General features: G+C 35.5%; 1 protein-coding gene across 2 annotated transcripts in view; it reads left to right on the top strand.

Annotated features, from left to right (window-relative positions):
• The window catches only part of LOC120426314 (ecdysone 20-monooxygenase), an 80,263-nt gene that overhangs the window by 20,198 nt on the left and 47,313 nt on the right, over positions 1 to 12,752 (top strand). For both annotated transcript variants that reach the window (XM_052710284.1, XM_052710283.1), the window contains one exon: positions 8,423 to 8,452. The gene's annotated coding sequence lies outside the window, so the exon portion shown is untranslated. The remainder of the gene's footprint in view (positions 1 to 8,422; positions 8,453 to 12,752) is intronic.

Genomic DNA, 12,752 nt, shown 5'->3' with positions numbered 1-12,752 from the left:
ATTTTTCTGGTACTTTTGTACCCGACCCTCTCCGATTTCAATGAAACTTTTTAGACATGTTATCCTAGGCCTATATAAGCCATTTTTGTGTATATGGAGCCAATAGTACTCGAAAATTACATTTGAGAAGGGCGTAAGGTATTTAAATATTTTTGTATTTTGTAATTTAAAAATTACTGTATCTCGAAGCCCGCCCGTGTGGATCAATCGGACCGCGCACTGGACTCACAATCCAGAGGTCGCCGGTTCGAATCCCGCGGCGGGCGCTCTAAAATTCTTTGTGTAAATATGGGTATTCGGCGCCGTCGCTCCGTGCCATACTTTCATACACTTAGGAGCCCAGGGCGGCGAAGTCCTTGTAGATAAAAAGGAAGACACTAGTGGTTGGTACTAGCAATGGTGGCCGACAGCTATAAAGTCAACTTCGTTTCGTTTCGTATCTCGAAGCCGTTGCGTCGTATCAAAAAGTGGTCAAAGACAAACTTGTAGGAAATTGGACGGGCTTTCTGAAAAAAATACACTGAAACAAAAATACACGCCACATCTATGAGATTTTTTGATTTTTAAGTCTAAAACTTAAATTTAAAGGTGATGTCACGATTTTTTTTCGTTCAAAATTTTTGAGGAAATAGCCTAAAATGTTACCAAAAGACTGACGAAAAATGCAGGATGGTATGTCTCTCCTAAAAAAAATACAAAAATCATTTACTAAAACTGTTTTTTTGAAAAGTGGTCTAAACGTCAAAATTTTTAAAAACCAGTAGTGGGAATCGATTCCCCAGACAATTTTACATAAAAGTCTCCATATTGACCATTGTCCTATGTCCAATCCTTGGGAAGATACAGCGGTTTTAAAAATAAAAATGTTGAAAAAACGTGTTTTTTGGTGGTTTTTGGCAATTTCTATATGACAGACTTGGTTTTTCAGTCTCGTAAATATTTTTACCGGAAAGCTCGTCCAATTTCCCATAAGTTTGCCTTTGACAGCATTTCAATTGGATGTAAGGGCTTACAGATATAAGCTTAATTACATTGCTAATAACTGAAAATAGAATATTTTTTTCAGTGTGGTAGAAACCAGGATAGTAAATTTGCTTACGTAAATATCAAAACGATATTAATCAAAAAACCCAAAAAGGCAAACTTATGGGAAATTGGACGAGCTTTCCGGTAAAAATATTTACGAGACTGTAAAACCAAGTCTGTCATATAGAAATTGCCAAAAACCACCAAAAAACACGTTTTTTCAACATTTTTATTTTTAAAACCGCTGTATCTTCCCAAGGATTGGTTATAGGACAATGGTCAATATGGAGACTTTTATGTAAAATTGTCTGGGGAATCGATTCCCACTACTGGTTTTTAAAAATTTTGACGTTTAGACCACTTTTCAAAAAAACAGTTTTAGTAAATGATTTTTGTATTTTTTTAGGAGAGACATACCATCCTGCATTTTTCGTCAGTCTTTTGGTAACATTTTAGGCTATTTCCTCAAAAATTTTGAACGAAAAAAAATCGTGACAACACCTTTAAATTTAAGTTTTAGACTTAAAAATCGAAAGATCTCATACAAGTGGCGTGTATTTTTGTTTCAGTGTATTTTTTTTCAGAAAGTCCGTCCAATTTCCTACAAGTTTGTCTTTGACCACTTTTTGATACGACGCAACGGCTTCGAGATACAGTAATTTTTAAATTGCAAAATACAAAAATATTTAAATACCTTACGCCCTTCTCAAATGTTATTTTCGAGTACTATTGGCTCCATATACACAAAAATGGCTTATATAGGCCTAGGATAACATGTCTAAAAAATTTCATTGAAATCGGAGAGGGTCGGGTACAAAAGTACCAGAAAAATACCTGATTTGAGCTAGAATTGCTCTATTGCTCTTTAAAAATATTAACCATCAAACTTTAAAAAACAATTTGCTCGAAAAGTACTAAATGGTCGTTGTCACAAGCATACAACAGACGAGATAGTGACTTTCACAATTTCGAGCTGCAATATTTTTAAGAGCGAGTTTTTCACCGATGTTAAACAAGTCGTATCGAGGTGCTCCGATTTGGATGAAACTTTCAGGGTTTGTTTGTCTATACATGAGATGAACTCATGCCAATTATGAGCCCTCTACGACAAAGGGAAGTGGGTTAAAACGGGCATTGAAGTTTGAGGTCCAAAAAACATGAAAAATCTTAAAATTGCTCGCATTTCCGTAAAACTTCATCAATTCCAACTCTCTTAGATGCATTCGAATGGTCTTTTGAAGCCCTTCAAAATGTGCTATAGACATCCAGGATTGGTTTGACTTTTTCTCATAGCTTTTGCAAATTACTGTTAAAAATGGATTTTTTTAAAACCTCAATAACTTTTGGCAACAGCCTCCAACACCCATACTCCCATAGGTCAAAAGTTAGGGAATTTCATGGACTATAAGCCTACGGTATTAACTTTTTGGCCAATCGCAGTTTTTCTCATAGTTTTACGATTTTTCTAGAACAAACATTTTACAACGTTAGTTTTTGCCCTGTAGGCCAAGAAGACGGCACTTTTTGGTCTCAATTTTGTCATATTCGGAATCCTCGGACAATTTCACGTAAGTTAGAAGTATTGGAGTTATAATTTTGATTTAAAAAATAATTAAATAAAACATTTTTGAAAAAAGAAATAGATCTTATTTACCCTATGATTAAGGCTACCAACTGTACGGATTTTTTCCTTACCATACGGATTTTCGAACCTCTTCGCGGATTTTTAACAGGCCGGAATTTTTGTAGGGAATTTTACGCATAATACGGATTTGTACGGAATTTAAAAAAACCTTTTAATCATTGAATTGCTTTTTTGATTTGGTCGAAGCTTTTGTTAACTAGAAATTTTTGGTTTCTGTGAGTTTGATTTAAAAAGGGAGAGTTTTCCGGGGTTTTCTTCAATTCAAACTTGATTATCAATAATTCTAGAGTTTTTAAACTATTGTCTTGCTTATGTTGATAGGACCTTTAAAAAAAACTCTAGAATTGTTCTTTTAGAAATTCCTTACTAAATATATTCCATTTCTAAAAGCTTTCTAAAACTTGTGAAAACATTTGAACATTTAACAAATCTAGAGTTTTTTTAAAGGTCCTATAAACTGTTGTGTTTCACATGCTATAGGACCTTTTCAATAAAAAAAAACTCTGGAAAAGTGTTCGTGAAAACACTAAGAGCGATATTATTCGTAAAAACAATCTTGACATTTCGTAAACTTTTAAACGTTTAACAAAACAAAATTGAAGAACATAATTATTTGATTCAAATCACGGTTTATTTTATGAATACTTTTAAACGTGCAAGTTATAAGCACTCTGATAGCATTTTGTGAAATTTGTTAGCTGTAAAAACGACACAGTTTTATATTTTTAATTCTAAGATTTATTAAATTTAATTTATCTAAATAATTCAATGGCAGTTTTTGTTATACCATGGTGGCATATCGGCATAGTGTATGGATTTTTGCTCAGCAAGAGTTGGTAGCCTTACCTATGATCAATACGTCAAATGCTGTATCAAGTAGGTGAAAACTTGTTTTACCCCTAATCCGACGAAATGCTAAATAATATTTTAATTAATTCAAAATGGCATTTTTTCCAATCAAATTCAAAATTCCAACACCTCAATCTATTGTAAAATTTTCTGAGGATTCCGAATATGTCAAAATTGAGACCAAAAAGTGCCGCTATGGAGGCACACAGGGCAAAAACTAACATTGTAAAATGTTAGTTCTAGAAAAATCGTAAAACTATGAGAAAAACTGCGATTGGCCAAAAAGTTAATACCGTAGGCTTATAGTCCATGAAATTCCCTAACTTTTGACCTATGAGAGTATGGGTGTTGGGGGTTGTTGCAAAAAGTTATTAAGGGTTTAAAAAAAAATCCATTTTTAGCAGTAATTTGCAAAAGCTATGAGAAAAAGTCAAACCAATCCTGGATGTCAATAGCACATTTTGAAGGGCTTCAAAAACCCATTCGAATGCATCTAAGAGAGTTGGAATTGATGAAGTTTTACGGAAATGCGAGCAATTTTAAGATTTTTCATGTGTTTTGGACCTCAAACTTCAATGCCCGTTTTAACCCACTTCCCTTTGTCGTAGAGGGCTCATATTTGACATGAGTTCATCTCATGTATAGACAAACAAACCCTGAAAGTTTCATCCAAATCGGAGCACCTCGATGCGACCTCTAGAACAAACCGAGCAGAATCTACAAATACTGCCTCTTAAAGATTATATTTCGCAATGCTGTTAATCGTTGAAATCAACGGCGTTTATATCATCGATGTCGTTGATCGTTGATTTAAACGTCATCGTAATCGTAGCCATCGTTGATTTAATCGTCAACGTCAACGGAGTCGTTGATTTAAACGGCATTGATCAACGCGTTGATTATCGATAATCAACGGCGTTCTTTCATAGTTTTCTAGAGTTTTATGAGAAAAGAACGATTTTTCATAAATCTTTTGATTGGGAAACATTCTCAAATTGATGTGGCATGGTTATTCGGGGATCCGGGTGTACCAAGAGGACCGAAGTGACTGGATTTTAAACGTAATTTAAGCCCTAGCTAATTGCTGGTCACTTCCATCTCCACTTTGGTTTCCAAGTCCAACCAGGATTTTCTTATGTAAATGACCCAGATTAGCCTACTGTTGTAGTAGTTCATTTTTTTTTTACTCATTGATCACCTACAGTAGGCTACTGGGTCTGTCACGAAGTTTGACATCTTGGCCAATCTTAATCTGGGTTCTGGAACATGGGTCATGTGGTCAATTCAGTATTGTATCATAGAAAAACAAATTCTGTCGATATTTAGCCATACGAAACTCTTACTGAACCCGCCGGAACAATAATTCCGGTGAAAATCCGACCATATCTCGGTTCCCATTTGTCCGTCCTCGGTGTCATTTACATAAAAAAATCCTGGTTGGACTTGGGAACCAAAGTGGAGATGGAAGTGACCAGCAATAAGCTAGGGCTTAAATTACGTTTAAAATCCGGTCACTTCGGTCCTCTTGGTACACCCGGATCCCCGAATAACCATGCCACATCAATTTGAGAATGTTTCCCAAACAAAACATTTATGAAAAAATCGTTCTTTCCTCATAAAATTTTAGTAAACTATAAAAGAACGCCGTTGATTATCGATAATCAACGCGTTGATCAACGCCGTTTAAATCAACGACTCCGTTGACGTTGACGAATCAATCAACGATAGCTGCGATTGCGATTACGTTTAAATCAACGATCAACGACATCAATGACGTTGATTCATCGATTAACAGCATTGATTTCGTAAGAAAAGTCAAAATGAAATTACGTTGGCTCTGAAATAGTGCGTCCATCCCGGGAATTCCCGGGACAAAAATCCCGGGATTTTTCCAAAACCGGGAATTCCCGATTCCCGGGATTTTTCATATTTTGTCCCGGGAATTCCCGAAATTGAAAACATATCAAATTTTGGTCTAGAAATTCAGATTTTGTTGTGGAAATTAGTAATCGATAAGCATTTCAAAGCATTAAAATTTGTATTCGGCATATAACAGCATTAATTTGGCAGGGAAAATTGTTAAAATTTTTGTTTACAGATCCGCAAAATGCTTTGCGCCTTAGATATTTTCTACTAAATTTTATTTATTTAAAAAAAAGACTCATTATTATATTCACGTATATTTATGACTTTAAACTTGAAAAAAGCATAATATTTTAAAAAATATCTTACTTTTCAGCATAAACCGGCATCGGGATCAAATCACGACAAAAGTAACGAATTAAGACAGCTGTTTAAGCTAATTTGTTTTTGAATAATGTTCTGATTGATTTCGATTACAACAGGAACAGATCAAAACAATTAGTACACCGATTTCCAAATTTATTGCTCTAAAATCTCCTGTACCATTCAGACTGCAGTCCCGATTATCCCCAGTTGGTAGTTGGTTGGTAGTGACTCAAAGATAATTTTTAAAATATGTTTTTAAATATAAAACATAAAATTCTAAACTTATTCAAAGTGTTACATTGTCTGGTTTAATTTTATTTCTTTTTGTTTTAGACACTTTCAATGAAATTTTATAAGCTTTTGTAGTTATATTATATAAATAAAAAAATAAAAGACATATATTCAAAATTCTGGTTCCATTAAAAGTGTTTTAAACTATCTAAAGACTGCTGTCCTTGTTCAGATTTAAGTGTAGCTTATCACCATTAACAGTTTTGAACTAATTCTATGATTTAAGCTAGAAAAACGTAACAAATATAATAAAAACATAGATTTTATGACTGCTGCAAAAATTTCCCGGGATCCCGGGAATTCCCGGGATTCAAAAATTATTTTTCCCGTTTCCCGGGAAATTCAAAACCCGGGAAAATTGGACGCCCTACTCTGAAATAAAGATATGACAAGCACGAATCTCTCTTCAAAATAAAAGGTCAATCAACCTTTCCACCCTTTCGCAGAACCTTTCTTCGTTTGATTGTGTGCTGTCAGGAGCGCTTGTGGTTGTCGTGGTATGCAATCTTGGCACTTTCCTCCTCCTTTCACCCAGCGAAAGATGACCAATTCTTTTTCTGCTTCATCAGTTGGTGGGAAGGGGGGGGAGGGGTGTAGAAAGGGGCAGAACAGAATAAACATTGCGCCAGCAGCAGCAACAGCAGAAGACAAACAACTGACCGATGAAATGCCGATCGACACCGACCAGAATGGAGAAGAATTACATAACACCTCACCACCTGCAGCACCACCCACCCACCGCAAGCCACCCTCCCCTCGAAGCAACGTCGCGACCAAGAACGTGTGAGAGATTTTTACTGTTAGCGAACAACAACAGCAAGAAGAACAACAAGAAGAAGAAAAAGGAGAAGAGGTGAGAGAGGCTTATCGTTTGGCCCCTGCCAGCGGGCGCAGTAGGCTGGGCAGAAGAGGCTTTGCATACCTTTTGCTTCGTGCTGACTGAGTGATGTTTACTCTCGTGGTTTGCCTGCCACAGTCAGTGTGGTTGTTGTTGTTGATGTTGTTGATGCAATTGGTTTCGCGCAGATATGTGTGTGCGCGCTGCAGGACGTTGACCTTGGCCGTGGGGAACATCTGCGCGGATTGGTGCGGTTTCTGGCTCTGATTTTGTTGAGGTTCTTGAACCTTGGTATTTATTTTTGTTTATGTTCTATTTTTAGCAAGATAGCATTTGTGTTGCGGAACTTCAATAATAAGTTCAGGTTTCTTATGCAATTTTCTATCCACTGTATTTAAACTTGATTGGATCATTGCAAATATTTTCTTAGGTGCTTTTGTATCTTCCAATTCTTCAAAATCTGAAATTTTATTTTAGAAAAGTTCTCCATTTTCCCATTTTTTTTTGTCTAAAAACACAATTTCAAATTTTAAGCCCAACCTTCAAAATTTTGATGTAAAAAGTATTACGATTTAATGTTAGACTTTAATAAACAAAATCGAAATCACGCAGTGTAAACAATAACAAACACGTTTTGTTTGGTTAACCATTCTGTGCATTGTCCAGAAAATTGGATGAATTTGGTTGCTGGAGTCCCGAGTTATAATTACAAATGTTTACGGTAGTCGGGCATGTACATGTGTCAAACGCGTTCTGACCTGATAACTCTTTGCGCTTTGTCGCACTTACATCAATTTTCAGGCTGTGTCAAGATAGCTCGACAAGATTGAAACTTCTTTCATATGAAAAGTGACAAAAATGCACGGAGTTTTTTTTAGTTTCTATTGAATATTTCAGCATTGAAATCGAGTTTTGGGAATCTGTGAAGGTCAAAAGTTGAGGAATTGTGAGCTGCACAAAATGGCGTTCTTAACTCATTTTGGCCCAAAATGCACGTGCGACAAGTTAGCACACCATCAACGACATGACGTTCCCTTACCCACATATTTCCAGAGAAATGTGTGACGTTTAACTAATAACTAGCAATTGCTGGACAAACGGTGAATGAAGGGGTTTAATCATCATTTAGCTGAGCGATAGCCTCTCCAATGCGGAGTAAAAGTACGAAATAAGAACGACGAAAACAACAGCAAAAACATAGTCCACAAACGTCAGTCGGCCCACGGAATGGGCCTGATGGTGGTGGCCACGGCCAATGAACTCCGTAGCACGTTTTCGTACTATAATCGTTGAACCCGCGCCCGCCCGCGGTCAATGGCCGGTTTTGGCACAAACACAAACACTCATTCACGGGGGAGAATGGGTTTGGGAGAATGATTTGTTTTGTTGTTTTTTTATTCGGGGAACCACAAGCGACGAACCCGAAAATGGTCATCTCTTCGATTGCGTTCTGTTTCTGATGTTGGGATAGGAATGTAGGCGTTTAAATCTAAATAGTTTGATATTTGTTGATTAAAGTTTAATTTTGTTTTCTTTCTTTCCAGAGACATCAACAACATTTTGACGGTTTGACGGTAAGAAATAAAAATTTGTTGAAAGTTCATTTTTGTATGCTTCACCAAACTTCCGGAAATGTGATCCCTGCTCGACCAAACAATAGAGCTCAACTCAGCATCGTCCAATTTTTGTGCACCATCAACCGTATTTTTGTTTTTGCGCCACCATTGGCTGATTCTGACCTACCTCAAAGATTTGCGACTGCCTGTTGGCGGCGGATGGCAACACAAACAGACAAATAATGGCCGTGTGCGAATAGTTCGATGAACCTCGCGGAGCTTTCGCGAATTTTTCGACTGCTCCACGATCTGAAAAATAGAAGTTGTTGCTTCCCTTTGCGAAGAGGGGGGGGTTTGAATGGGAGGGAAAGGCTTTTGGGGTGGCGCTTTTACGGTAATTGTTTAGTTTCTCCCGAGGGCCCCGAATGGAAATGACGTGCTGCGGAGACCATTTGGTCACAATGGTGATCGTGAAAATGGTTAGGTTGAATGACCTTTTTTGCATTAGGATTTTGCATTCACTCCCAGACTCTTGGATAGAAAGTTCAAGCTAAAGCAAAATCTTGAAGGTTAACATCTCACGAAACAAATAAAATCAGAAGCTAGACTGATGTGTTGAAAAAAAGATTGTTTTAAACAAAAATTAATGTGAAATATAAATGAAATAATGTAAATTTATAGAGCAAATGTGTGTTATCCATTTTTGGCTTTCATGAAATATAATCATCAAATAAGCACCAAATCTTCAAAAAATCTAGAGAGATATCAATTCAGTCTTTAACATAGTTACACAAGCAAATTCACTCTTCATCGCCATGTTTAATACAGAAAAGTTCATTGTTTTTTTTATTGATTTTTTCAACTTATTCATTAATTTAATATGAAATGGAAACTACTATACTGTTGAAGACGAAATGAAACTTACAGCTTCGTAGACTAGTGCCTGATGAAAATAAAAGAAAGTGTTATTTAGAAATTAAGAAGAAATAGTATGGAGAAGTATCAGTTTTAGTAATTTATGACTAGTTTTAATTTATTTTCACCTTTATAACTAGACAGGTTCCAAAAGTTTCAACAAAATAATGTATTTATTTTTATTTAATTGAATTAAATAATTAATAAAAGTGGATTAGCCTTCGAACGTTACGGCTGCTTTAGAGCAGTTCAACTTTTTTTTATAAATTATCATTTTTTTACAAATAAAACTTTGATTTGGAGAAATAACAAATAACGTCATGATTCGAATTCCCGGACGCTTCGAAACCCGGACACCTCATCTTGTTTTATCAATTATTTGGATATAAGTTCGCATTATGAATGTCAAAACTGTGTTATTTGATGAATTCTAACATCAACTTTCATTTAAAGTTTGTTTGAACGCTGTAGTTAATGTCAAAACAATTAAATCAAATAAAATTACCAAAAATGCAAAACATTTCACGTGAAATATTTCATAGGCGTCCGAAGCACCGAGAAGGCAAAGCAGAAATTTATGGTTTTGATTTCCTTAAATTCTAGCAAATTTTTATATAAAATATCGATTGTTTTGATGTTAACAGCTTATTTGAGACCTAAAGAATGCCATTTCAGTCCAAATTTGTGCGATTCATTAGCAAAAACGAGTGTCCGGAATTCGAATCAGCTTTTATCAGTGTCCGGGATTCGAAGCACAACAAGTCATATCATTTCAAATTCTGATGAAAAATTGTTAGAAAAGACATATTTTGCATGTTTTCACTTAAAACTGACTGTTCATACTACATCCTGATGATATTTCTTCATTTCCAACTTATTACATGATTTTTTGTCAGCTATAACGAAAATGATATGCTACTAAGTGTCCGGATTTCGAATCATGACGTTATAAATTATTACAGATGCAAAAAAAAAAAAAACAATATATGATATTTTGGAAAAGCATTTCTGCTAAATTGTGCTCCAAGGTGATGCGGCAAATTACTGAAAAGTTTTCGTTGTAACGACTGAAAACAATGTTTGGCGTCATCCATAAAGTACGCCATGCTCTAGGGGGAGAGAGGGGTTTTTGCAAGCGTGACAAAGTGTGACAAGGGGGGGAGGGGGGGTTTGTTAGACTGTGACGTCACGCTAGATAATTTCTTAAATACTGAAAAGTCAGTCTTAAAATAAATGAAAAAAGTTCAATGTTTGATAAACTTATCTCATGAATCCAACACGATACGAGGCTCTAAAGAAACAAAGTTTGTTTTGAATGGTAGATTCAATATGCTTGAATCATCAGATTTTCAAAACAAAAATATTGATGGTGATTTCTACCACTGCAACACTCAACAAAATTCGGAAAAATCAAAACACAACCTTCAACTTCGAATTTTAAAAATAATCATGTTTATAAATCATGCAAAATTGTTTTAAAAAAATCAAGAAGGCGGGGGGGGATCGACAAAACGTGGCGTACTTTTCGAGGGGGGTCGGGGGGGACGAGGGGGTTAATATTGGCCGATTTTAGCGTGGCATACTTTATGGATGACGCCTTTGCTTTAGAACTTTGTTAAGTGATTTATTATTATTTTTGTAAATTTTCCATCACGGAACGTTGTATACAATTTTATCTGTGAGTTTTTTTCCTCTCATCTCATGACATTCTAAACAGAAATTAAAAATACTTGTTGTTTTTGGAACTTTGTTGGATCTACATAATTCATAATATTTACATCTATTCCGAGTTATCATTGGGTAATTCTCTACCAACTCACACGAAATCACCTTTTCGATTTACGTGAAACTTTGTCCTAAGGGGTAACTTTTACCCTGATCACGAATCCGTTTTTTGATATCTCGTGACGGAGGGGCGATACGACCCCTTTCATTTTTGAACATGCGAAAAAAGAGGTGTTTTTTAATCATTTGCAGCCTGGAACGGCAAAGAGATAGACATTTGGTGTCAAAGAAACTTTTATGTAAATTGGATCCCGATTTGATGACGTACTCAAAATTCCGAAATTAAACGTATTTTTCATCGAAAAAAACACTACAAAAGTTTTAAAAGCTCTGCAATTTTCCGTTATTTAACTGTAAAAAAAATGGAACATGTAACTTTAAGGGAAATTTGATGTACTATTCGAATCTACATTAACCCAGAAGGGTAATTTTACATGCAGAACAAAATTTTTCATTTCAAAATTTCGTATTTTTTGTAGAGTGTAGTAATGTCTTACAAAGTTGTAGAGCAGACAATTACAAAAATATTGATATTATATAAACATAAGGGATTTGCTTGTAAACATTAGGAGTTAAAGCGATTTTACGAAAAAATGTTTTGAAAAAGTTACTTTTTGCGTTTCTTTTTGTTTCGTCGTCGTCTGTGTCTGTCGCGGGCGACGATGAACGGCCATGATCACCGACGACCAACTTTTTCAAAACTTTTTTGCGTAATATCGCGATAACTCGTGATGTTTATTAGAAAATTGCTCATGTTTATCTATCAAATTTTTTGTAATTGACTGCTCTAGAACTTTGTAGAACATTGTTACACTCTGAAAACTAACCCTGCAAAGTTACAAAAAACACGAAATTTTAAAATGAAAAATTTGGTTCTAAATGAAAAAATGACCCTTCTGGGTTGATGTAGATTTGAAAAGTACCGTAAACTGGGGTGACATTGATAGCCCGGGGTGACTTTGACAGGTTTTTCAAATGCCCGTCAAATTCATAGCTCAACATTTTTGAGAATTTCGAGCAGGGCTGCGGAGTCGGGTCATATTACAAGCGACTCCGACTCCAACTCCGACTCCGGCTTTCTGAGTTAAGCCGACTCCGACTCCGACTCCGGCTCCGGCTTTCCACAAATTGTTGACTCCGGCTCCGACTCCGACTCCGGCCTACCAACTCTAGCCGACTCCGACTCCGACTCCGACTCCAGCTTTTCACAAATTGTTGACTCCGGCTCCAACTCCGACTCCGACACCTAATCTTTATTTAAAATATTTTAAAAAATTGAAAAAATGATAAATACGAATTAAATATTCAAAGAGAATGGTATGGAACCATACTAAGCTTGGTAGATAAGTGTTCGTTATTCTATGTTACATGTTTTCAGCGTTATTGAAACAAAAATAAAAAATATTTTCAGATTTAAACGCATTTTCAGCACATTAGTTTTCTAAGTAAATTTTGATTATGTTGTTTGAAAAATTGGAACTTTTTATTAAACTACTTTAATTTTACATTCATTTTATTATGTTTATAAGCAAGCTTTATTAATGTTTAATTGTACTTTTTTAATGAAATATTAAAAGAAAGCTAGCCTTCATGATTGATTTGACATGTAAAATAAAAA

Source organism: Culex pipiens, chromosome 3, assembly GCF_016801865.2.
Source record: "Culex pipiens pallens isolate TS chromosome 3, TS_CPP_V2, whole genome shotgun sequence".
NCBI lineage: Eukaryota > Metazoa > Arthropoda > Insecta > Diptera > Culicidae > Culex > Culex pipiens.
This window is presented reverse-complemented; position numbering and strand designations above follow the sequence as displayed.